This window comes from Eubalaena glacialis, chromosome 9, assembly GCF_028564815.1.
Source record: "Eubalaena glacialis isolate mEubGla1 chromosome 9, mEubGla1.1.hap2.+ XY, whole genome shotgun sequence".
Classification (NCBI taxonomy): domain Eukaryota; kingdom Metazoa; phylum Chordata; class Mammalia; order Artiodactyla; family Balaenidae; genus Eubalaena; species Eubalaena glacialis.
The window spans coordinates 115,876,712-115,903,526 of NC_083724.1; the positions used below are offsets into that span (position 1 = coordinate 115,876,712).

At 43.9% G+C, this 26,815-nt stretch overlaps 1 protein-coding gene across 2 annotated transcripts in view; it reads left to right on the plus strand.

The window, feature by feature from the left end:
* Positions 1–26,815, plus strand: part of MSRA (methionine sulfoxide reductase A) — a 379,556-nt gene that overhangs the window by 80,936 nt on the left and 271,805 nt on the right. The window lies entirely within an intron of this gene.

The window sequence follows — 26,815 nt, forward strand, 5'->3', positions numbered from 1 at the left end:
TAAGCTATTTGCATTTTGAATGGAATAAAAGGCTCTAAAAACATTTTTGTTCCCCTCCTGAATCATTTTTGGAAAGAGAGGTTGCTCGCCACTGATCTATTTCATAATATTATCTGGGTAAAAGCCACTTTGCCGAAAACACACCTACCTGAATGGAACGATACTGGCATAGAATTCAGCCCAAAGGGTGGAAAATTTAGCGAGAGAGATTTGGGTTCAACCTGACAGCAGCAGCAGCAGCAAAGTCCCCACAACAACAGAGCTAGTCACCAGGAACAGGTGGCCTTGTGGTCCCAGGCTTCCCATCCCCGGAAACGCGCAGAGGATGCACGCTGCATCCACAGTCCTGGATCGGTGGCGCGTTAGACTGCTCCGTTCTGTTGCGATCCGAGATTCTGTTATTTTAAAGGTTTTCATTGTGCTATCACTTCAGAATGAGTGCTTTGACTTTCTTGCATTTGAGTAGATGAGGCTGAAGGTTACTTAGGTTTGAGTTTCTTATGTTTCATGAATTTCTCACTTTTGGAATTTTCTCAGAAAGAATCTGAGAACATTATGATGTTAATTGGACCAGGTTTGCTAATATATTTTAAGAGCATGTAATCTGCGAATTAAAAAAAAAACTGATCTGAATATTGGATCATAAAACAATAGTCTATATGCTTTTTATTTTAAAAATATCATTTTTAAGTCTTGGAATGACACTGGTGTTGATAAATTTGTCCTCCTTGTAAAAAGTAGAGAGGGGCTGCTGAAAGTTGTGTAAAGTGCCCGTATTTTCTACTTATTTGCATAGGTTTTCAAAGATTTTTTATTTTTGATTCATTTTCAGATTTCAAGTAGTTTTCCTAAATGTTTAGTTTTGCCTTTATCAGCTTTAGTCCTTAATGGTCTGTAATAAATTCATGTTTCAACGTACTAAGGGCACAGTATTACAAACAACAACAAAAAAAGAACAAACAAAAAGCCCCTAAGTGAACTCTTTTGTAATATATGTAATTTTTCGATTTATCTATTTTTTAGTTTGGATTTTCTTGCAGCAGAGGTAGAGAGCACTTCTTCTGCCGTTAAGTCACTGATCCACAGGAAGACTGAATCAAGGTCTACTAAGTAAAGAGCAATTTAATTTCTTTAAGAGAGAAAAGCATTCTACTTCTCTGCCTTAAAAAATAAGAATAGGGAACATAAAACTCTATTTAATAAATGCTAGAGATAAAAATTAAGAGAGATTGAGGATGAAAATAAAGAGGAAAGAGAGAGATCACAGAGAGAAACACGTATACACACACACACACAGAGAAACAAAGGTAAAAATGAAGACCTAGAGTGGGAGTCAGAGACAAAATGGAACAGACACTGAAAGATGAATGTACAGGGACATATACAAGGCTGGTAACCTGGAATCCTTCTTGGAGGCCAGGCAGGCAATGGTGTAACATAACGAGAGGTGTGGCAAATGCGGGGAATTGTGGAGAGCCTGTCCTGCCTAAAGACACTCAAATCCAACAAAACAAAACATTAGGAAATCCTTCTGTCCCCTGCTGGCCACCAGGTTAGACCCCTGGGTTATGAACACCCACAGAAATGAGAGCTAACATTTACTGAGGGCCTACTCTGTGCCAGGCCTTATTTCATGTGCCTTACTTTTAATGACTATCATCCTCCTAACATCCTTTGGAGGCACATGCTACTGCCATTATTCCCATTTCAAAGGTGAGGAAAGTGAGGCACAAAGAGGTTGGGGACCTTCACAGCTGGTACGCAGAGGAGCTAAAGTTTGAACTCAAGGAGTCCGGCTACAGAAAGGGTTGTGTACACAAAGGAAAATCCACACAGACAAGAGACGTGCAATGACACTCATATAGGCCCAGCCATCAGCCCTGTGCCTTCACCCAGCCTCATAGAAGTGCAGACTTGGAAATGGCAGAGACAAAGAAAGCATCTCGGAGAACACGCAGGAACCTTCGAGCTAGGCTTTCATGGAATAACATCCCAACCTTCTGACTTTTGCCGTGCACATAATTTGTATCATGATTTTAAAGTGGTAGGCACTGCTGTGTACCTCTTAAAGGTATACAGATAAGTGGGGCCAGGGTAAAGGAGTCACCCCCAGCAAATGCCTGCCTTTTAAACAATTTTTATTTTTTTATTTTATTTTTTGGCTGCGCAATGCAGCGTGTGGAATCGTAGTTCCCCGACCAGGGATCGAACCTGTGCCCCCTGCGGTGGAAGCGTGGCGTCTTAACCACTGGACCGTCAGGGAAGTCCCCCTGCTTTTTAAATTAAAAAAAAAAAATGTTTTTGATTTGTTTGCCCGTTTTGACTGAGTTTGTTAGAGACGATAAAAACTTGGCAGCGTTTTCTTTTTTTGCCAGATGAAAATGGCGTTCTAGAGGATCATCATGGTTGTGTTGTACCCAGCGTGTGGTACACACTCAATAAGTGTTGAATAATCAAATCACAACGTTTAGCAGTTCTTTGACCACAGCCGCCCTCACAATTTTCAGGATGTATTTACATGCGGTATTTACTAATTATCGCAGAAACTTCTTGAGGTAAGCAAGGTAGATGTTGTTATTCCCATTTTACAGATGAGGAAACCAAGACCCTAAGGGCCAAGGGACTTGACCAAGACTCACAGCTGGGGAGTGATGTAGCTGGTACCCAAGGGCTCTGCCTCTAAATCCAGGTTCTTTCCACGAGGCTGCACTGCTCTTCAATGATTTAAACTGAAAGCCATGGATAAATCTCGAGGAAAAAGTGTTTTCTTCTAGAGTTGTAGCATTTCTGAAAAACGTGAAGCTCTGATTTTTTTCCCCCTGTCTTGGAAGGCGGAATAATAAATATCTGAAGTGTTTAAATTTCCTTAACCCCCTTCAGCCTTTAACCCCCTTTTATTTACTTTTATTTTTTTAAACAATCTGATTTTATTTTTTATTTTTATTACTATTTGTTATTTTATTTTATTTATTTATTTATTTTTGGTTGTGGTGGGTCTTCGTTGCTGCGCGCCAGCGGCGAGCGGGGGCTATGCTTCATCGCGGTGCGTGGGCTACACTTCATCGCGGTGCGCAGGCTGCTCATTGTTGTCACTTCTCTTGTTGCGAAGCACGGGCTCTAGGCACGCGGGCTTCAGTAGTTGTGGCACGCGGGCTCAGTAGTTGTGGCTTGCGGGCTCTAGAGCGCAGGCTCAGTAGTTGTGGCGCACGAGCTTAGTTGCTCCCTGGCCTGTGTGATATTCCCGGACCAGGGCTTGAACCCGTGTCCCCTGCATTGGCAGGCAGATTCTCAACCACTGTGCCATCAGGGAAGTCCCCTTTAACCGCTTTTTAAGAGGATGTTTAGGACGATGATTTCTCTGTTTATTTTTAAAAAGATAATGTTTAGGACGATGATTTCTCTGTTTATTTTTAATGTCTCTCTTTTTATTCCTCTGCAATTGAAAGAGAACATTGAATATGATGTTTTCATGCTGTAGATTTTTCCTAGGCTGTTTGATAAGATCTGTTTTACAAAGGTTCACCACCAAAGTCAATTGTAGTAATAGCCACAGGAGTTTTAAAGTGATATGGACCAATGCAAATTTTTCTATTGCACAGTTTTGAAATTATTTTGAGTAAGTGTTGGAAAGCAGCATTATTTTAAAACTATGTTCTTATTTTTCAAAATCTTAATTGAAAGTTAAACATCATTGGGAACAAAGGAGATATTTACCTTCTTTTTCCTGACCCTCACTCTGCTCTTTTATTTGTTCATCTCTCCTGCAAATTCAGAGAACATTGTTATTTGGACATGTTTCAACACCCCCCCAACTCCCTAAATCAAGGAATTAAGCATTATTTTATCAAAAGAATGATATGAAAGGAAGATTCCCTTTGCCGTAATTTTATTTTGTCCTCTCCTTTCAGGGGAGAGAGGGGCTGCAGCGTGCTTACTTTTTTTTGCTACATCTCCTGTGCGTACATATCTATCCCCATATTATCTGAGACCAACTGAAGAGGGAACGTTTAGAAAAAAGAGAGGAAAGCTAATACAAGTTGAAAGTAAGATGCTTGCATCTTAATTTTAAGAGAACACAGAAAGCCAAATGCTTTCAGAAAAGGGCCCCTTCATGGAGTAATTTGCCTGGTATGGCATCAGTTTGTTGTATAATTTCAGCCCTGTTACTATGGAAACCTGCTTTAGTGTAGCAGTGATTGTTAATCAGGATTTGTCGTTATTCCCCTTTCATCAAGAGGCTCTATATCCTTATGGATTAAATCACAGTTCTCATTGACAATGGCATAGATCAAACATTATTGCCACACATAAAACCCTGGGCCGCTCCCTGTCATTTCCCCCCATTACCGGGAGCCTGCATGCCAGCTGAAGTCTAACTTTTACAAGGGAATCAAGGCTCCTCTTGGCTCCTCTGCTATCTTCTCTCATGACAGAATGCCAAGTAGCTGAGGAAGAGGGCTACTTTCATTTAAACTCACCCTGTGTCGACGGGAAAGGCAAGCACCACGTCATGTCTTTGCAAACCCGAGTCTGCAGATATGCAGACCCAGGCAGGAAGTTGTTTCAGGGTGACCGCCGACTTCTTCAGTCCTTTTCCCGTGTTTGCACGTCGTCAGGCACTTAACTGAACTCTTCTTCTTGGAGCAGCCCGCTTTCCCTTTCGTTGCCATTGATTTTCTGGAGTCCTAGCTGCGGCCTTGCTCTAGGAAGACTGTGTCAGGATGGGGAGGCCAAGCTGCTACCCCGGTTACTATGGCTGTTCTGTGGTAAACACCGGAGAACCCCGTGAGGCTGTGGCATGACCTCTGCCCTTCCCACTGTGGAGAGTTGGGCGATGACATTATCTGGATGGGGAAGTTCACAGCCCTAAGGTAGAGTGCCCGACTTAGGAGTGCCAGGTGGCTACCATCCCTGGGCAAGTCAGCTTGCAGGAATATGGGAATGACAGAGCTCTAGCTACCCGTTGTTCTGGTTTCAGAGCCCTCACCAGCCACTGTGTGCCTTCTGATTGCTAATTGATTTGTTTGGGAGCAAGAACCTTTCAGCGGTGCTGGTTCACACGTAGACCCCGGAGCCGGTCTGCCTGGGTTCCATTTCTGGCCCTCCCATTTACTAGCTGTGTGGCCTTGGTAAGCTTTTTAACCTCTCTGAGCTTCCGTGTGTAAAATGAGGATAATAACAGCACCTCCCCCATGGTCATGAGGATTAAATAAGCTAATGTTTGCAAGGCGCTCAGACTAGCGACTGGCACGTCATGAGTGCTGAATAGATGTTTGTACATAAATGGAAAAGAAACAACATTGTGCTTATGTGTATTCAAAATATATTCCAGATCAGATTATCCAAATATTAGTAAGGTGTTGAAAACAGGGCTCCCCTCCCCCTCTCCACTTATCCCCCACTTCCCGCGCCCTGCTTTCTCTCTTTCATCTCTGCAATGTGCCCAACCCCCAAGTATAATTCTGATTGGCTAAATTAATTCTGCAGCATCCTGCTGTGAATAATTATGTTGATCCAGTATGTATTCTGATGCCTTTTTTTTCCCCTTAGCCTAAATTATAATGTGACAATTGCAGCTCACAGCTGGCTCATCAGAGGTGGGCAGTTTGGGAATTGGCGCATCTGAATATGCTTCTCTGTTAACCCTCTGCCTTGATTGCTTAAGACAAGACATATGTAAACCCCATGATTATTGCCATTTGTTTGGACTTTGCAAAGGCTCTGCCTTCAAACATAAAGCTGCTAGGTTTGTTTTGGGGGAGGGGGGCATATAGACGTCCCCTCCCTCTTTCCCCTCCCCCCCTTTCCCTTTCAGACAATAAATAGCTGTCAGGCTTATGTCAAGGATGAAATTATAGGTGCACATGAGGCCTTGATTACATTGTTTTGGAGAGATTGCCATTAGCATACTGAAATGAAGTCTAATTTTTCACTGACGGAGCTGAGTCAAAACTCAAGTGACAGAGGCAGGGCAGACAGTGTGAGAGAAGAAAGATCCAGTCTGAGCTCCTGTTTCACATGGGGGGGGGGGCTTCTCCTTATGGGACCAAACAATAAACACAAAATAGTTAATATGAAAAACATCTCGTTGGAAAAGTAAGGCTGACTGATCAAGGACGAAATAAGACATTTGGGTTAGATAAGTTCTCTGTGAAATTACCGTGTGTGATTTTCAAGTGTATTTAATCCATTTTAAGGCACCGTTGAGATTATCCAGTCAGCCTGTGTGTTAACTGAAGAATGTACCGTCTTGATTTTTTATTTTGCTTGCTGCCCGCGTAATTCATTTCCTCCTGCTACGGTCCCCATGCACGCATCCTCTGAACACGAATGCTTATGAGCACCCGATCTGCAGGGTGAGTGCCCTTGCTGTACTTTTGCCGTTTTTATCCATTCCGATGATGTGAACACGAGGCTTGTTCGTTTTCAAAATCCTTTATTTAAAGAAAAGTTCTTTGCGTGTGGTTTCCCTGAGATGTTTGAAGGACTGGTGCCTCATCTGAGGGTCGATTAATAATTATATGTGTTTTATTATCACTGTCTCTGCTCACTGTGGTGCAAAATTTTTTTTTTCTGTTTTATTTGTTTTGAATTTTTGGATTTTATTTATTTATTTTTATACAGCAGGTTCTTATTAGTTATCTATTTTATACACATCAGTGTATACATGTCAATCCCAATCTCCCAATTCATCCCACCACCACCACCACCCCCCCTCCACCACTTTCCCCCCCTGGTGTCCATACGTTTGTTCTCTACGTCTGTGTCTCTATTTCTGCCCTGCAAACCAGTTCCTCTGTACCATTTTTCTGGGTTCCCACTGTGGTGCAAGTTTAAAAATCACACACACACATATAAACCATGTGCATGTATGTGTGTGCATATAAAGATTGTGGCATTGTAACTGGAAAGGTTATTCCATACCGTTGTTTCATTATTACTGTTATTAAAGGGAAAGAAATGGAGGTTTAGTGTGGATGGGAGAAAGAAGAGGGTGTTCTTCAATTTGAAATCCTGTAACAGTGGAGAAAATGTGTAGACAGACCGTATTTTTATTTATTTGGAATATGTATTTTAAGTGCCCATCAACTGCAAGACACTGCGCTGTAATTCTTACTGTGGGGTTCAGAGGTGGATTAGAAATGGTTCCTGCGGTTCCGGAACATGTGGTCTAGACGGGGGAGAATGCTTTTGCCCACATAGCTCTAGTGGAGCCAAGAATAGTGGGGCTGGAGAGGAAGAACTGAGGTTTGCTTTGCTACCTACTGTTCAGGCGATGCCAAAGTAAATTGAAGAAGAGGAGGAATCAATGAAGGTTTAATGGAGGAGATTGAATTAGAAGTACGGGGGGAATTTTAAATAGAGAAACGGAAGAAAAACCTCCCAAGCAGAGTGAAACATGTAAACTGGTGAGAGGTCTGGTTTGGCTAGAGGTTCCCACCCTGGCTATGCTTTTGCATCACTGGAGAACTAGTAATACTGCCAGAACATGGATGGACCTAGAGATGATCATACTAAGTGAAGTAAGTCAGACAGAGAAAGACAAATATCACATGATATCGCTTATATGTGGAATCTAAAATATGACACAAATGAATTTATTTACAAAACAGAAATAGACTCACAGACGTAGAAAACAAACTTATGGTTACCAAAGGGGGAAGGGGGGGCAGGGATAAATTGGGAATTTTGGATTAACAGATATACGCTATTATATATAAAATAGATAGACAAGGGGACTTCCCTGGCGGTCCAGTGGTTAAGACTTCGCCTTCCAACGCTGGGGGTGTGGGTTCCATCCCTGGTCAGGGAGCTAAGATCCTACATGCCTCGCGGCCAAAAAAACCAAAACATGAAACAGAAGCAATATTGTAACAAATTCAATAAAGACTTTAAAAATGGTTCACACCAAAAAAAAAAAAAAAAATAGACAACTAGAACCTACTGTATAGCACAGGGAACGATATTCAATATCTTGTAATAACCTGTAGTGGAAAAGAATCTTAAAAAGAATATATGTATGTAAAAAAAAAAGACTGCTGCCTGAAATCTATAGAGACAGAAATCTAGAAAGTAGATTAGAGGCTGCCTAGGGCAGGGGGAGCTGGGGGAAATAATAATGGATATGGGGGTTCTTTTCGGGGTGATGAAAATGTCCAAAAATGGTTGGATGGTTGCACAAATCATTAAAAAAAATCGAATTGTGTACTTTAAATGGATCAATTGTATAGTATGTGAATTATAGCTCACTAAATTTGTTATAAAAAATAACTGCAGCCTGGTTCCCATGCTGGACCAATGAGCTCAGAAACTTGGGCGTGGTGGGTCCTCAGATGACTGTGTCAGGTCCCCCTGGGCAGCAGCATAGGGTAGACAGAGGAGCTAGCCACTGGGGGTGCAGGCTGGAAGGCTGGGCTTATCTTAGAGACCCTTATCTTAGAGACCCTTATCTTAGAGACCCTTGCAGGTCCTGCTGAAAGGTTTGTGTTTCTACCAGCCAAAAGGAACCATTGACAGTTTTGAAGTAGGGCCTTGGTGCCTTTAGACTGTTCTTTAAAAAGCCGCTCACAGATATGTGGAGGATGGTTTCTGGAAGTTGGGAAGCCAGCTGTGGCTATTTTAGCTTGCCAGCAGAGAAGCACAGCAGCCCTCATCTGAGCGAGGTGGGAGAGAGGCTCTGAGGGATACGCAGTTTCCCAGGCTGTGTTTCTGGAGGGACTGGGGAACCAGGCCAGACAAGGGGGTGGAGGTACAGGGAGGGGCAGGTTTGCAACAGAAGACACGCAGAGCTTTGCATATGCCGGACTGGAGGGAACAGCAGTCCATCCACAGGAAATGCTCCGCGAAGAGTTGGAAATATGGCTGTGACCCCAGAGAAGAGGCTGGTCACAGAGAGTTGGGAGTCTGCAGACAGGGGCCTTGGACCATCTGCTTCCACAGTGACTCACTCACCTGGCTGTGGGCAGGAGGACCCAGCTCCTCACCACGGAGGCCTCGCCCTTGGCTGCCTGCGTGTCCTCACAGCGTGGCAGCTGGCTCCCCCCAGAGCGAGCGACCCACGATCCAACAAGCAACCGAGCGAGGTAGAAGTAAGTCACAGTGTCTTTAGTGACCTGGTCTTGGAAGTGACGCTCCATCGTTTCTGCAGGATGCTGTTGTTCACACAGACCAACTGTGATGCGGGGTCGGAGGGGACTGCAGGAGGTGTGAGAACCAGGGGCCGCTGGGAGCCCCCCTGGTCTGGCTACTGCACCCCGATTCCCTGACAGTTGTAAAAGGAACAGTGTGGTCACTGACACTGAAAGCTGTGTGACGAGAAGGTCCCTCAGGTGTCAGGCAGGTACAAGCTCAGTGCAAGGAAGCCTGTGCTTCCTGGGGGCACCCCTATGTGCAGAGGCGGGAAAATAAAGTGAACAGGGCCCCGTCTCTCTGGACTGTCGCTCCTGGGAGTTTATTGTCCCCCAACTCTGAAGGGCCAGCAGGGCAGAGCAGAGATTCCAGACCCCAACAGTTGTCCCCAGTGGCCGGCCACGATGCACAGCTCCAAACGGAAGAAAAATAACTTTGGAGAGACTGGAAAAGGAAGTAAGTTCTTCCATTGTCTGAAGTATTGCCACCAGTACCTGTCCGTTTTGCCACATTGCAAAGTGACTGCCACTAAAAACGCTGCCATAGCGGCTGCCAGGAAAGGCTGAGTGAGTGATCCCAGGCCGACATCAGATCTAAGCCTGGTGAACTGGGGTGGGAGTGGACAGAATGAATCTTTTCAGCTCTATGGCATGTTCAGTTTTATCCCATGAAGCTGGAAAGGAGAAGTCTTTTTAGAATAAGGGTTACAAGTTTATTTCCGGGGATATAGGGATGAGATGAGCCTTCTTAAATGGTGTGGCCTCTGATCCTTTAAAATATATGTGAAAACTTAGCCCTAGTGAAATTCACCCTATTTTTTTTTTTTTTCTACTTTCTATACATGTTTATTCTACTTCAAGTAACAAAGCTATGAAGTTCCACGTTGAAGTTCACCCTCGTTTAATTTTGGAGTCAGGGCCGAAGAGTTTGTTTCTATTCAGAAATGAAAAATGTTGCTTTTAAAATTAACAATAGGAATCTATTTGTATTTAAAAAGTAGTGGGGGGCTTCCCTGGTGGCACAGTGGTTGAGAATCTGCCTGCCAATGCAGGGGACACAGGTTCGAGACCTGGTCTGGGAAGATCCCACATGCCGCGGAGCAACTAGGCCCGTGAGCCACAACTACTGACCCTGCGCATCTGGAGCCTGTGCTCCGCAACAAGAGAGGCCGCGATAGTGAGAGGCCCGCGCACCGCGATGAAGAGTGGCCCCCGCTTGCCGCAACTAGAGAAAGCCCTCGCACAGAAACAAAGACCCAACACAGTCAAAAATAAATAAATAAATAAATAAACTCCAATCTCTTTAAAAAAAAAAAAAAAAAAGGTTGTTAAAAAGTAGTGGGGACTTCCCTGGTGGCGCAGTGGTTAAGAATCCACCTGCCAATGCAGGGGACATGGGTTCGAGCCCTGGTCCTGGAAGATCCCACATGCTATGGAGCAACTAAGCCCGTGCGCCACAGCTACTGAGCCCACGTGCCGCAACTACTGAAGCCCGCACACCTAGAGCCCGTGTTCCGCAACAAGAGAAGCCACCGTGATGAGAAGCCCACGCGCCGCAACGAAGAGTAGCCCCCGCCCGCCGCAACTAGAGAAAGCCCGCACACAGCAACGAAGACCCAACACAGCCATAAATAAATAAATAAATAAAAATTAAAAAAAAAATAGTTGTAGATGGAAAAGGGAGAAAGATAAGAGTGGGTCTCAGAGAGAGGGGACTCCGCGCAGTGAGGAGCCGGGGGCGGGGGCGTCCAGGAGTGCATTCATCTTCGGTAAATTGTTGTTTATACCACCTCTGTCCTGTCTGCCCTCCTAGACCCCCAGGTCCCCTTTGGTCCCTCTCCTCAACGAAAGGAGGTCTCACCTTCACTGCCACATGAACACCTCTCTAGTACTCGCTAATTTCCATTTTTTATAAAGAGAGAGGAAGGCTCAGAAACTTTGAGTAGGCTAACATTTTAATACCATTGTTTGGTTTTCATTGTGATGTAGCTACGTTCTATTGTGGTCAGTGAGACCGGCTTTCTGTTTCTGGTCGTGGCGAGGAATTCTCTTTGGAAGATAAATGTGTATACATCTCAAAAGTGGTTTACGTGACAGGTATCACATAAATAATATTACAGCTGGCAGGAATCATGAAGGTGGCAGTGAAATGACTGAAATTTAGGAAGCACCACCTTAGATTCTGTTAGTTTGGCTTCATTCGTTGAGTCACAAACAGGTTGTCCCAGGCGGCTCCAGCTGCCACAACAAAATAACACAGAATGGGAGGCTTAAACACCAAACATTGATTCCTCACAGCTCTGGAGGCTGGGAATTCCAAGGTCAGGGTGCTGGCATGGTCTGGTTCTTGGTGATGGCCGTCTTCTGGTTTGCAGACGGCCGCCTTCTCACTGTGTCCTCACATGGTGCAGAGTGAGTGCTGGTCTCCTCTTTAAAAGACACTCATCCCATCCTGGGGGGCCCCACCCTCAGGGCCTCATCTCAACCAAATCACGTCCCAAAGGCCGTACCAACTAATACCATCACACTGGAGGCTGGGGCTTCAACATAAGGATTTGGGGGGAACGCAAACATTCCGTTTATAGGACGGGGGTTGCGGTATCTTTGTGTCATGGGAAATGGCACTCTGTAAGAAGCACTGGGGTTGGTGTCATCACATCTTAAGTGTGTGGCTACTGACAGATCATTCAGCCTCACTTTCCATGTCTCTAAAATGGTATCACAACACCTGTTGAGGACTGTTTTGAGGCACAAATGAAGTAACACTTGTGCAGCTTGCATCACTTAAGGCTGGTAAAATGCCCCTCTATTAAACTTGGTTTTTTTCACATATGCAAGATGACTGTTAGAATAAGCTATTTTATATTTTTAGAGAAGTTTGGAAAATATTTTAAAATACATTTTAGATCTAAAATCTAAATCTAGGATGCATTATGGCGTGATATCAAATTGCCATATTTTAGTTTTGTCTTCTTGATTTTCAGATGATACTACTGATACCCAGATCTAACTCCTTTTCGTGTAACTTAAGAAGGAGTTATGGACTCCTTTCCGCCCCCCCCCCCCGCCCCCGGCTTTTTCTATGGTTTGCTTTTCATTCTGGCCAATCATGTTCCCTTCCCCCTCAGTCTTTAACTTTATTAAACTAGGAATTTACTCACGCTTGCTCACTTGTTTTATTTTTATGTTGGAGAAGCAGTGAGTCCGGGATTGGGGCGTTCCTAAAATGTGTTTGTGTGCAACCTGGGCTGCTGTGGCCCGGGAGCGGGCAGGCCACCCTTCCTCTGCTCTGCGGAGGGTGACGGTTGGACACTGGTCTGCACCAGTAAATGGTGTCACTCCTTTCTTCCAGCTCGGTTGCCTTTGAGTTCCCACCCTGTGCTGAGAGAGGGGAGGAATGAAGGCAGAGAGACGGACCCGGGCGCAAGTTCAGGGCAGTTTCTCTGCTAGTATCTGGCTGCCCCTCGGGAGATGCAGCAACGTCCTCTGCAGTGCTCACGAGTTGGGGGAGCCCCAGACCACCACATAGCTGGGACTACCAGGTATCTCCGGAACCCAGTGGGCGAAGGTGACAGGGCAGGGTCTCCCAGGAGACCTCAGTCTGTAACAGCAGTGTTGTTGATGGACAGACAGGCAGGATGTTAAAACTGAGCCCATAGTATTCATGATTGTTTCTCATGAGTTGGGGATTTTTTTTTTTTTTTGGTAAGGAGAGCAGTTGAAAAGAAAACACTGAGTTTTTTGCCACCTTCCTCTGTTATTTAACTCAGCCCATTGGTAAGTGCTGTGTTTTTCTACTGAATGTAGTTACACCACTATGGGAGGCTTTCCCACTCTTGGATTATGATTACTCTGCTGGGCTGGGGAAAGAGTACCCTAACGATAGAGGAATGCTTTAATACAAACGTTCAGTTTGATACTGTGGGAATGTCGAGAGCCAACTGAAATGCAGAAAAGCTCTCTGAGTGAGTAATCGGCAGAGAGGGAAAAATGGAGCTCGATATGGCTTTTAGGATGTCCACGGCTTCTCAAAGCTCTATTCAAATCCAAGCGAGAGGATGATACAGAGATGTTGTTAATTACATCTGTGAAGGAAGTGAAACAGTGCAACCAGCTCAGAGCAAAGACCAAAGCAACTTTAGAGAGAAAATCAGTCTTTCATATTTGTACAAATATGTGTACTTCAATGATAATTACCATAGTCATTGTTTACTATTGCTACACTATATTAATTATCTATTCAATGATAATTAAATACAGAATTCTAAACATCATCCCCAAACAAATTACCTTTTATCAATTGAAACAAACCAATTAAAAATTTCAAAATGCAACCATGTAATCAACAGCTTAATACATGTTAATTATGACCAAAATTTCAATTAATGCGTTAATATATGACCTCAAATCTCCGGGAACAAACAACAAAAAAAGCAGCCTCACATAGCAATTATGGCCCAATTTGACTGACAGATATCTGTGAGTTTGTTTTTGTGTCTGGCTTGGTAATTTGACTTATATCAAAAAAACCCGCCTGTTCTCAGATCTATTCTGAAGCCACTGCATAAAAAGCTCGCAGGGTTGGAAAACACAGCTCTCTTCTCTTCAGCCCCTGCATCCTGTCTTCCCGGCACTTGCACTGTCAGTTGTGTCTTTAGAGCATCGTTTCAGCTGCCCCAGGAACCCACGGAGGGGGTAGCACAGGCTGTGATCTCTTCATTTTGCAGATGAGTAAGGTGTGGAATGGACAGGTTCATGGCACTACCTGAACACGCTGGTGTAGGTGATGTCAGCGAGCCCTAGCTAGCGTGTTCACGTGTGAGATTGCAGGGCAGAGGGGGGACGAGACGTGGTTGGGAATGCATCGCATGCTGTTTGTTCCTGTTGGGAGCCGCCGTGAGGAAGGTTAGAAGAGGTAGGAATCACGCATGGCAGCTTGTGAGGGTGTCAGGAAGGGCCTCGTGGTAGAGGCTGGTGGATGGAAAGTGTTTGGACAGGAACAGATGGGGAGTGGAGAACATCCTAGCAGAAGGAAGGATTGGGTCAGGATACAAGTTTGACTGGAGCTTACAATCATTGGAAGAAAAGCAGTGATGAGATAAGTTTGCCTGGGAAGATGAACATATCAATCTAATTTCTTTTTCTGCATGTGCCACTTGATGAGAAGGCCTGAAGTCAAGAATGAGGTCACTTAAAAGGTTACCTGGCCTAGGGACTTCCCTGGTGGCGCAGTGGTTGCGAATCTGCCTGCCAATGCAGGGCACACGGGTTCGAGCCCTGGTCCGGGAAGATCCCACATGCCGCGGAGCAGCTAAGCCCGTGCGCCACAACTACTGAGCCTGCGCTCTAGAGCCCGCGAGCCACAACTACTGAGCCCGTGTGCCACAACTACTGAAGCCTGCGTGCCTAGAGCCCGAGCTCTGCAACAAGAGAAGCCACTGCAATGAGAAGCCCGCGCACCGCAACGAAGAGTAGCCCCCGCTCGCCGCAACTAGAGAAAGCTTGTGCGCAGCCATGAAGACTCAACGTCGAAGACCCAATGCAGCCAAAATTAAAAAAACAAATAAATAAATTTATTTTAAAAAAAAAGTTTACCTGGCCTTTTTATCTGACTTAAAATGTGTTAACACAACTACACAGCATCAGTGTCCCATCATTTGCCCCCTATTTCCTTGGTTTCTTATGACCAATTTATTGTGAGACTATGTTTTATTCAAAAGAAATCTGGGGTTGCTTCTAAAATAGTTCTTTTAGTATGTACATACTTCCACTCTGAAACATGGCTCACTTAACCGCACTGGCAATCTTATTATGTGAAGTTAAATTGTGAGCATATTTTTTTGTGTATTGAAGTGGAAAATCCCCCTGGAAATTCAGCAAATTGGACTTTAGCTTGAATAGCATAGATGAAGACTAGAACTCAGTATGTGTAAATAAATGTGTATATGTGTGTGTATAAAATGTTATATACATACACATACACAAACACATATGCATACATATATGTATGTAAATAAAAGAAATAAAATTGGATTGAGTCATAAAAGTATAAATATGTCAAATATAAAATCTATTAGAGAAGGAGTTTGTTTTTATGACTCAGAAGGGAGGTGTAATAAAGAAGTATTTTTAAGACCAAGAACTAGTGTGTGTCAATTTCTTTTTGCTCAGTTCCTCGTCTTGTTGACAGGAAGATGAGTCACTGGATTTGAATCATAAGGCTGTAAAGAATGCTGGGGCGAACTTATTTCAGGCTGGATATTTGAGTGGATTGGGGAATCATCAAAACAAATATTTCTCTTCAGTTTTTCAGATTCTGTGCATCTCCTGCTGGGTACAGAAGTATCTTTAAAAAAATTAATAAAGAGATCATGCCATCTGTATGTTCTATAGGAGGTCGTTAATAATGAGTGGAGGAGCATGAACGCCCACTTTCATAGCAGCATTATTCATTGTGGCCAAAAGGTGGCAATGCCCTGGTGTCCGGTGAACAGATCTGTACATACGATGGTATATTATTCAGTCTGAAAAAGGAGGGACATATTGATGTATGCTACAACATGGATGAACCGTGAGGACATTATGCTCAGTGAAATAAGCCAGTCACAGAAGGATAGATATTAGATGATTCTCCTTTTATATGAGGTACCCAGAGGAGTCAAATCCATAGAGACAGAAAGTAGAATGAGGGTTGCCGGGGGCTGGGAGGAAGGCGGAATGGGGTGTTATTGTTTATTGGGTACAGAGTTTCAGTTGTGAAGATGAGAAAGTTCTGGTGATGGTTGCACAATAGTGTGAAAGTACTAAATGTCACTGCGCTGCACACTTAAAAATGGTTAAGATGGTACATTTTATGTTATGTGTAATTTACCACAGTTGAAAAAATGAGTGGAACATTTTATTCAGGACCTGAGAAAGCAGAAGCCTGAGAAGGTGGCGTGGCTAGATGGTTGTCTGGGATGGAAACACCCATGAGCCATGAGGTGAGGAAAGAAGACACTGGGTCTTTCTTCCAATGAAATCATTCTTTTCACCATGTCTTCCACTTTCATTTCCCTCCTAATAACTCATCCTGGCTTTCACCTCTTCATTTACCCAAACGATCTTACTTCCTCACCTTTAGTCTTCTTTACCCTCAGTGAACACTCACACCAGTATCTTTCTTCTGCTTCAGTCTCCCAGTCTCTTTTTCCCTTTTTAAGGCATAAGACCAACAGTTGGGTAGACATGTAGTAGTGATTTTTTTGGCTGAAAGTTACGGTTTTGATGTTGATCACTTCCCAAAGCGACAGCAGCTGGTAGCACCGGTGAGGATATTGCCCACGGTCAGAGAAGCACACGAAATGCATTGGCTGCTTTTCCATACTGAAAAAGTATGGAAACATCCTTGTTGCTAAACATCCTTGCTAAACATCCTTCTGGAAGAAGCAAGTGAAACAGACTTAGAAAAAATTCGAGAAAGGGCATGAAATTGGTTTTTGAATCTTGTATTCTCAATTGCAATCTAAAATTCATTTTTTTTAGGATCAAGGTTTTAGGATGTTTCTTGTTGATGTCACTAATTAAAAATTAGGTTTAACACCATACAGAAGGAACACAGCAATTTTTTTTTTGTTTTGTTTTAATGATTTATTTATTTATTTATTTATATTTTTGGCTGTGTTGGGTCCTCGTTTCTGTGCGAGGGCTTTCTCTAGTTGCAGCGAGCGGGGGCCACTCCTCATCGCGGTGCGCGGGCCTCTCACTGTCGCGGCCTCTCTTGTCGCGGAGCACAGGCTCCAGATGCGCAGGCTCAGTAGTTGTGGCTCACGGGCCCAGTTGCTCCGCGGCATGTAGGATCTTCCCAGACCAGGGCTCGAACCCGTGTCCCCTGCATTGGCAGGCAGGCTCTCAACCACTGCGCCACCAGGGAAGCCCAGCAATGGTGTTTTGACCATTTTCATGTGAGTAGTCAATGTTTAAATCAAAACTACTATGGTTTTGGCCTAAGAAATCTGTACTTTCAGAGATAGTCATGGAGGAGACGAAATAATAGTCTGGGATCCTCAACGCATATTATAGGTTTTATTTGGTGAAAGTAGAATGCAAGGAAGGATAAGACCTGATCTTGAGGAATGAGAAATGGTCAGAGCCCACTCATTAATTAAATCTGTATGGGTGGGGACACATGCTTTCCAACCTTGCAGAGGAGTTGCTGTGTTACCAAGGTCACAGTAGATGTGACCACCCAATTAAAAGCACTAGTTACCAAGATGCTACCAAAATGTGCTTCAGTAAGATGTAAACCTCAAGGCTATGTTTGTGTTTTATAGGAACAATAAATTCCCATTTTAAATAGAACAGTTTCACTTATTTCTTGTGAAAGAATGTTAACGCATGGGTCAGACTTATTAACTGTTTGAAGGTCATCTTAAGAAGATTACTTGTGTATTGAAAAGGGTTTTAATTTTTTTCTTGGAAATAGTGATCTATTGTTTCGATGGAAATTGGATCCATGGTCTTTAAAAGCTCTGTAATGTTGACTCACAAAAGCTTAACATTACCTATTTAAATATCGCAGGTACTGTAAAACTTAATGTGAAAGCTAATTTTCATAGAGTTTGATTCTTATATGTATATATGTATCGGTACTATCTTAAATTCATATTTTGAGAGAACAAGTTAATTTTATGATTAATAGAATCATTGAAAAGATCTTTTTTATCCCAAGCTTGCCAAAGAGCCCTATATTTAAAGAATTATACCCACACTGGATGCAGTTTAATGACAAAAGGACTTCTGTTGGTAGGGATATTGGTGGTGAAATTCTGAAACTATCATGTGTTTGTTTAGGAGAGAGCAAATGAGTAAATGTACTGATGTGCTGGAAACCAGAATTTCTGCTGCAGATGAGGGAGGGACACAAATATGGAGAAGGGGGAATGTAAGGAAGGGTCTCATGGTATTGGATTTGAGTTGAAAGTATCAGTATGAACTCATGTTAGACAGACAGACACACACACACACACACACACATACACACAGAGATGTAGCTACTGAAAGAGCCTAGAAACCATGTCATGCCAGTAGTAATGAGCATCTCTAATGCCTGGGTCTTGGTTTCTAAATCCATATTCCACTGAAAGAAACCACGGGAGAGAATGCAGGCCTGAGACATTTGGTTGTGCCAGAAGCAAGAAAGTGCTAAAAGACTAGTGAGGTCGTGTCAAGGGACCAGCTGAAAGGGACTCTCAGGAGCCAAACTTGGGACCGTTTCAGTATCCAAAAATTTTTTGATGGTCCTGGATTCTAACACATTACATTTGTAAAAAACAAACCCATGAGTTAGCAGTGATGAGAGAGGAGCAGGAAGGTGGGAGTAGGGAGAAGCTCTACTTAGAGAGGAAGGTTAGCTAACAAATATAGAAGGGATTATGGAATTGAAAAAATCATCATTTTGTAACACCAGTGTCATCACTGACTCAGGATGGGTGCTAACGCTGCTGGAAGAAAGGTCGCTGATGTTGAAGAACAGCGTGTTCTCCTGTCCTCCACGGAGCACTTAAGTGGAGAGACTGGCTGTCAGCACCTTGACCAGATGGTCGGGCTTGACATCACGCATAGCGAGAGCCCCGATGTGATGGGAGTGGGGGGTACACGACTGCCACAGGACTGGCCTGGACCCCTTTAACGATTTAGTGTCCTGAAGGACAGAGGGAAGTGCAGGAGCTGTTTTAGATCAGGGAGACTGAAGAGAGATAACAGCCAACAGCAGTGAATGAAACTTGGTTGGATTCTGGATCAAACAAACAAAATAGCTATAAAGGACATTTTTGAGGCAACTGGGGAAATTTGAGTATGAACTTTATATTGGATGATGATAGTGAGTGAATGTTCACTCTTTAAAAGTTGTGGTTAGATGGGAGAAGGTCCTTGTTCTTGAAGGATGACTGTTGAAGTAAATAGGGTGAAATTTCATGATGTCTTAAGCCCAATTTTGGATAGTTTAGCAAAAGGAAAACGTGTATATATTCATATGAGAGAGAGAGAAAGAGATACAGAGAGAGAGAGAGACAGAGACAGAGAGAGACAGAGGGGGGCAGAGGGAGAGAGGAGGTTTGCCAGGATGTGAATAGCTGATGAATCTGGGTGAGGATATGTGAGTGTTTAATGTACTATTGTTTCAGCATTTCTAGTTCTGTTACTAATGGTGTGACCCGGGGGCCTTAGTCTTCTTGAATATAATCATTGGTTGGTCTAGTTGATATCTCAGTTGGTTCAAGGAATTAAGATAGCATCATGACACTTTCAAAGAATTTTTAAAAAGATCACTGTGGCAGAAATAAGGATTGGGGGCAGGGATGATAAGGAGGGCTTGGGAGGAGAGTCATGGGAGATGGCTGCAGAGAGAGGCGGGGCTAGGTTATTAGGGGTCTGTAAGCCATCTCAGAAGTTCCAACTTAATTATAAGGGCAAGTAAAAGTTCTTGTAGGGTGTGGGTTTTTTTCACTTCAGAAATTTGATAGCAATTCTCTAATATCACCAAATATTAGAGTCAGTGTCAAATTTCCCTCACATTTTCTTCAGATCAGGATCTAAAGAAGGTTCATACACTACAATTGGTGAGCAAGTCTCTCTCTCTCCCGTTCCTCCCTCCCTCCTTTTTAATAACAGCTTTATAGAGATATAATTCATATACAGTTCACCTATTTAAAGGGTACAATAGTGGTTTTTAGTATAGTCACACAGTTGTGCAACCATCACCATGGTCAGTTTTAGAACATTTTTCATCGCCCCCAAAAGAAACCCTGTACCTGTCAACAGTCACTCCTCATTCCCTCTCAAATCTCCCCCAGCCCTAGGCAAACGCCAGTCTACTTTCTGTCACTATGGATTTGTTTTCTGTGGACATTTCATATAAATGAAATCATATAATACGTGGTCTTTCGGCTTCTTTCACTTAGCATAAATTTTCACAGCTTGTCCATGCAGTAGCATATATCAGTGCTTCGCTCTTTCTTATTCCTGAGTGATATTCCTTTGTACGGATATACTGCATTTTATTTATCCACTCATCAGTTGATGGACATTTGGGTTGTTTCTACTTTTCGTGTATTATGAATAATACTGCTGCAGTCATTCATGTACAGGTTTTTGTGTCTTAAAGTTGTTTTAATTTCTCTTGGGTAAATATCTCAGAATGGAATTGCTGGGTTATGTGGTTACTATGTTTATTAAACTTTTTGAGGCATTGCCGGACTATTTTTTTTTTAAGTCTGCTTACCCCTGCACCATTTTACAGTCCCACCAGCAGTGTGTTCCATCAGCAGAGGGGTCCAGTTTCTCCACACCCTCCCCCAACATTTATTATTATCTGTCTTTTTTTTTAAAGCCATCTGGTGGGTGTGAAGTGGTACCTCTCTGCAGTTTTGATTTGCATTTCGCTGATGGTCCCTCGGAGGGTTTTAAGTGGTGGAGTGGCATTATCTGATATGGAAATTAGAATGTTCACTCTCACTGCGTTGTAGAAGATGGGTTAGAGGGGTAGAGGAGATAAGCAGGTGAAGCAAGCCAGGAGACAGACCAAGCTAGTGAAAGTGAGGACGGTGGGAAGTGCATGGATTACAGGGCTAAGAAGTACAGGAATTTGGGATTGGTTGGATGTGGGGCTGGGGAATGCTTGCAACTGGATTCTCCTGCCTGGGCAACCGGGTGGAGTGTGATGGCATCCGTTGATGGCAGGGACAGAGCATGGTGGAGAGGGGAAAGCGGTGGATGGCTTGAGTTTGAGGTGACGGTGGTTACTGTCGGGAGGGCAGATCAGGAGCGCTCTCTGGGCTGGACATATGCACTTGGGAATTGTTGTTTATCAGAAGTAACTCAAGACCTGGGAGTGGATGAGATTGTGAGAATGAGAAGAGGCCAGGGTTTGGACCGAGTGTGTTGTTCTAGAAACACAGAAGGGAAGGGAAGAAACATTTCAAGATGGAGCGAGTGGTCAGTACTCTTCAATGGTCAAATAAAAGAAATGACGATTAGGGCCTTCCCCGGCGGTCCAGTGGTTAAGACTCCGCCTTCCAATGCAGGGGGCGTGGGTTCTATCCCTGGTTGGGGAACTAAGATCCCACAAGCTGCAGGGTGCAGCCAAAATAAAAAAAAAAAAAAAAAAAAAGAAATGACAATTAAGAATCCACTGGATTTAGCACCAAGAAAGTTGGTGGGTGTTATTTGAGTGATTAAGGAGAGGGAAGGTGAGGAGTGGCCTGGGGTGTTAGTGTAACCACAGCAGGGAGTGTAGTGAGACAAGCCCTTTGGAGAACTTGGCTTTGAATGAAGGAAAAACAGAAGCTGCAGCTGGAAAGAGGTGGGTTAGTTTCTTTTTAAGTTGGGGTTTGTTGGAGAATCAGTTGATAAGCTGATGGGAAGAATCTAGCAATGAGGGAGCCGCTGAAGATACAGGAGAGAGAAGGCACCATCCATTGAGTTGGGCCCAAGGGAAGGGAAGGGGGTGGGTGGCATCCAGCACCCAGGTGTTCTGAGGCAGCAGGAAGGTGCCTTTCATTGTCACAGTTTAACCAGCAACCACAAATGTTTTGCTTTGGCATACATGTAGGCTATACTGGTCGTATAAACTACTAAGTGTTTCAAATGGTGGGTTCTGAGTATGCTGAAAGCTACTGTCTTGACAACTCAGATTAGCTGATTTCCTCTGGTGAAGCAGGTGAATCTCCTATACAAACTAGCTCCATAATCTCAGTGCAACACTATTTAACTAAATCCTTTTTATAAAAATGGAAGCTGAATAGATGCTCTTCATTAGAAATTGAAATGAAATCTAAAATATGCACTCAAATAGGAGTCTTTCTTTTTTCTACCCCAAAATATTTGTTCTGCCTGGAACATTTCAAATGAATTTGACAAAATTTATGATGTATCTACTATATGGTTAAGGAAGTGCAAGGGAAACTGGAGGTGTGAGACCCTTTCCTTACCCTCAAGGAGGGGAGATGTGGAAAGGAGAGCAAGGCATTGTCTGTGCCAGGCCCCAGTCCTTGATGCTGGAGCACAGCAGTGACAAGGACAGGATGCCTGCCTTCAGAGGTCCACAGCATTCTATCTAGAGATACAATTATGGCTTGGCAACACAGCATCTATCAAAATTCATTATTCATTTAATTAATATTAGTTGAGTGTCCACTCTGTTCCAGGTGCTGTTGTATAAGTACTGGGAATCCAGCAGGGAATAAAAGATAAAAAATTCTGCCACCATGGATTTTATATTCATCTGGGATGGGGGCACCAGACTACAAACATTAGGCAAATTACGTATTATGTTAGAAGGTTATAAAACAAGGAAAACCTAAAAGCATGAGAGTGGGATTCTGCTGCGACATAGTTGGGGGGTGGTACAGTTTTAAATAGGATGGCCAGATGAGAAGACGAGGCATTTGAGCAAAGACTTGAAGGTAGTAGGAGAGAGTGTCATGTGGGTATGTAGGGGAAGGGCATTCTAGTCATAGAGAATGTCAGTGCAAAGGTCCTGAGGCAGGATTATGCCCAGTATGTTCAGGGAACAGTCAGAAGGCCAATGTGGCTGGAGAGAGTGAGGGAAAGGTAGAGTAGTGGGAGATGAGTTCAAAGAGGAGATGCAAGGAGTTGGGTGGGGGAGGGATGGGGCCTGGTTATGTTGGCTACTGAAGGCCATTGTAAGGATTTTGGTGTCCACTCCGAGATAGGAACTTACTGGAGGGTTTGACCCAAGGAGTGACAGGATATGACTCAATGGCTTAAAAGTATCTCCCTGGCTATTGTATTGAGAATTTACTGAACTAGAGATGGCAGAGGTGGTATCAGGGTGACCAGCTGGGAGACTAGAGCAGTCATCCTGGTGAGAGGTGATGGTGGCTTGGGCTGCTGTGATGAGTACTGGTTGGATTCTGGATTTATTGTGAAGGTACAGCCAATGGGATTTTTTGACAGATTGGTTGTGGGGTTGAGACCCAAGGGAGGAGTCAGGAATGACCCTTGGTTGGTCGCCTGATCCAGGGGAAGGAGAGTGGTGGTATTAATGAGTGAGGATGGCTACCAACCTGGAGGTTTGGGTGGAGGGTCGGGCCTGTAAGTTTCTGATGTCTGTTAGAGACCTAAGTGAGGATGCTGAGCCAGGGGTGTGGACTGAGTAGTCAGCCCATGGGGACGAGGAGTTCAAGGCAAGGTTTGAGCCATAGATACAGATGTGGGGCACACTCCCATCCCTGCAGGCAGGGGGATGTGTCAGTTGCACATGGAACACACTTCCTACAGGAAAGGAGTATTAGAAGGATGACAGAGTCAGCTCTTTAGTCCTTTTCCTCCTACTACATCACCAGGTCAGAGACAGTTTCAGGCTGGCACGGGGTCGGATGACCTCTCCATTCTTTCCAGGTCTCAGATGGAAGAATCAGCGAAGGGGCGCCAAACCTTCTGTCCTGGGGTATGTGTGGAGGGACCTTAACTCATTTCTAGAGCCTAGTGATGCTTTCCCCCTTCTAAAAACTGCATAGAAGTGCTATTCTCACTCAATACAGAATACAGTGACAGAACTGCCTTTCCTTCAATTTGTTGAAATTTGTTCCAGGATAACATCTCTGTCAAAGCTTTCTAGTAAGTAGAATTGTGTGTGTGTATGCTGGTGGGGAGACGGGAGAGAGGTTGCCTCGTGTAAGGCAGAGTTTAATTGGCATTATCTCTTAAAATCTTATTTCCAGAAAAAATCTTGTAAACATGCTGTTTGGATTTAAATGACGGGTGGACCATATTTCAAGAAGAGGTACATTGAGAGAAAACTGCTTCCAAATACTTAACTTTTTTTTTTTTTTTTTTTTTTTTTTTAGGAGATACAGTCCTAATTTGGAGGATATTAATTCTTAATGGACATTTCGTTGTTAAATTTGGTAGAAAATGCATATAAAGTTTCCCTTGGTTTTCCCCAGGAAGACACCTTTATGACTTGAAATCTTTTAAAACCCTTAGAAACACTCGTCACTCTAATGCTGAGCAGGGTGCTGAAATCAACTGCTTTTCTTTTCATTCTTTGCACTTTGTCAGTTGAAAATGTGCGAAGAAGTCCATTTGAAATTCTCTTTGGGCCACTTAATTCAGCTTCATTACAGTGGAAGTGGGATAAAAATAATATCAAACAAACCCAATAGGTGACTAGAAATACAGCTGGAGTGAATCAATGGCTTTATTTTTCCATGTCATGAATTCTGCCAGAGAAGGTCCTTTTTAGCTAAAACTGTAGACCATCTTTTACCTGTGCAGGGTTAGTTAGAGTGGAGGGGCAAATAGATTTTAGTTGTTAAAAGTGTGAATCCAAGAAGTCACTTGAATTCCAAATAAATAAATTTATAAATTCACTTACGTTCTAGAATAAATGGAAGTAATTATGACTGCATTAGTGCAGCATTAATTAACATTGCTAATTCTTTGTATGCAATTATGTCAAATAATAACACTCATAAAATGTAAATATCAAATGAATAAGAGAGGCGCCGCCCTTCTCTTTTTAACGCCACCGTATTACAGCGTCAGATTATGAACGCGAAATATCATCAAGCTTCCAGACACCTACTTTCTAAACACAGGCTGTGTGAATTCTAATGAAAATATGAATTCTGTGGTATAAGTTTTCTCTGCCGCCTGGTTCAATGAGGGGCTGCCCAGCAAGCCAATAATTCCATTCCTCAGAGCATTGCTGAGAATATTTATATAATTAAATATCATCTGTTTCCCCATTTAATTCCTGGTGGCTTTTTCCCCCCCTGGCTGTTTTTTCGCTGTTTCCTTGGGCAGGAATGGCCGCAGCTCTGATGGATTATCTTCATTAGCTACTTGGGGTGATGAGTCCCCGAGTAACGCTGAACTTGATTTACCGTGTGCGAAAGCCGAACCTCTTGTGGAAGCTCTAAGTAGGGCAGGTTTTATGCAGCCTTAAGCTGGGGTATTTGAAGAAGAGAAAAAAATAAAGTTGTTCTTTTAGGAAACAATTTTGGGATGTACTTTGGTCTCCTGGGAGAGCCTCCTTTTACGTGATATCAATAGACTGCTGATGTTGAAAATGCTTTTTGATAAAGAAAAAGTGAATGAAGGGCATGATGTCCTACCGAGAAGAACACAGGGGCCCTGGGCTCTGAATCTGGGGGCGCTGCAGACATGAGACACAGGTTCTTGGGTCTTGGGAAGCAGGGGAACTGGACTGGAGACTCTAAGGCCCCTTCCGGCAAGAACCCGGCTCCTGGGCAGGTCACCCAATCTCTCTAAGCCTCAGGCTCTGCATCTTGAAAATGGGGACACACCACTCATTGCAAGTTACTTGTTAGAGGATTGTCGTGAGGATTAAATAGGAGAACGTGCTGAGAGCAACTGCACAGCGCCCGGCCTCCAGACAGAGGAGTGGTCTGCCGTGGAACAGGGCCCCAGTTATTCCTGTAGCTCTGAGCCAAAGCTCTCATTCATTTTACATTTTTGGAAAGGGTGCTGGCAGAATTAGGCTTTGGGGTGTGTGTGTGGTGGTGTGTGATCTTGAGTGCGTCCTGCTATCATTATGGGTATTTAAACACCCTTGGGTGCCAACATTGCTTCTCCTTTAATTCATAGGTGTCTGCTTTCTGTGAGGGCCCGAGTTCTGCTGCGAGGCCCCTGCTGCCGGGCTGGGCATGTGCTGGGTGGAGGGACGGGCAGCTGCCAGCGGCCAGCTCCCTGGAAGGGGACGGAGGGGCTTCTGTTGCGGGCCTTGTCCACCTGTGGTGAAGGGGCATCTGGAAGGGAAATCTGTAGTGAGGATGGTTGGCCTAAAGTACCAAGTGCAAGATAAGACAGACCAAGAGAACAATTTCCTTTTATACCCCCAGGCCTGGACCCAGCAACCTTAATCTCCCCTGTGGGTTGAGAATACAAGGTATATTCTAGCACGTGAATAATCCATTCCTAACCCTGAGGCTTCCATTGCTCTAGGAAGAGTTGCTCTCTTGGCACTGCTGCCATCTCATTGGCTGCAGGATGTTCCCGTTATTTCCATGGTTGTACCCTGCGCTTCTTTCCCCAGAGACCTTGGAGAAGGGGAGGGAGATGGAAGGCAATGGCCTGGAGGTGGGATTTTGGGTGGGGGCAGGGGGGGCGGGCACAGGGGCTTCTGAAGAACAGAAAAGACGGAATGCAGAATTCAGTAGCCTCCTTGGTCAAGGCCACTTGTAAATGGCAGTAGTGCAAATGGCAAGAAAGATCTCCAGAGAGCCTGGCTGGAACCTGTGTGCGAGCACATGTATACACAGATGCACCCATAAAGTGAGGGTAATAATAGCAGCAAGGGTGGCTTATATTTATTGACCGAGTTCTATGTTTTAGACATTGTTCTAAGTACTTTATATACACCATCTCATTTACTTCTCACAACTCTCTGTGGGTAGGTACTAACATCATTCCCATTTGTAGATGGGGAAAGTGAGGCTCAGAGAGGTGTAGTGACTTGCCCAAGGTCACACAGGTCGGGAACCAGGATTCAAAGGCAGGCACTCTGAGTGGAGCTCTCACTCTCTTAACCACGACTGAGGTGTGAGTCATGAGAGTTCACAGTGTCACGGTGCCTTAGAACCAGGAGACTGGTGTGCTAAGAACCTAGGCTGAATCTTTAGGTGTTACTTAATTTCTCCAATGTAATTTCAGTTTTT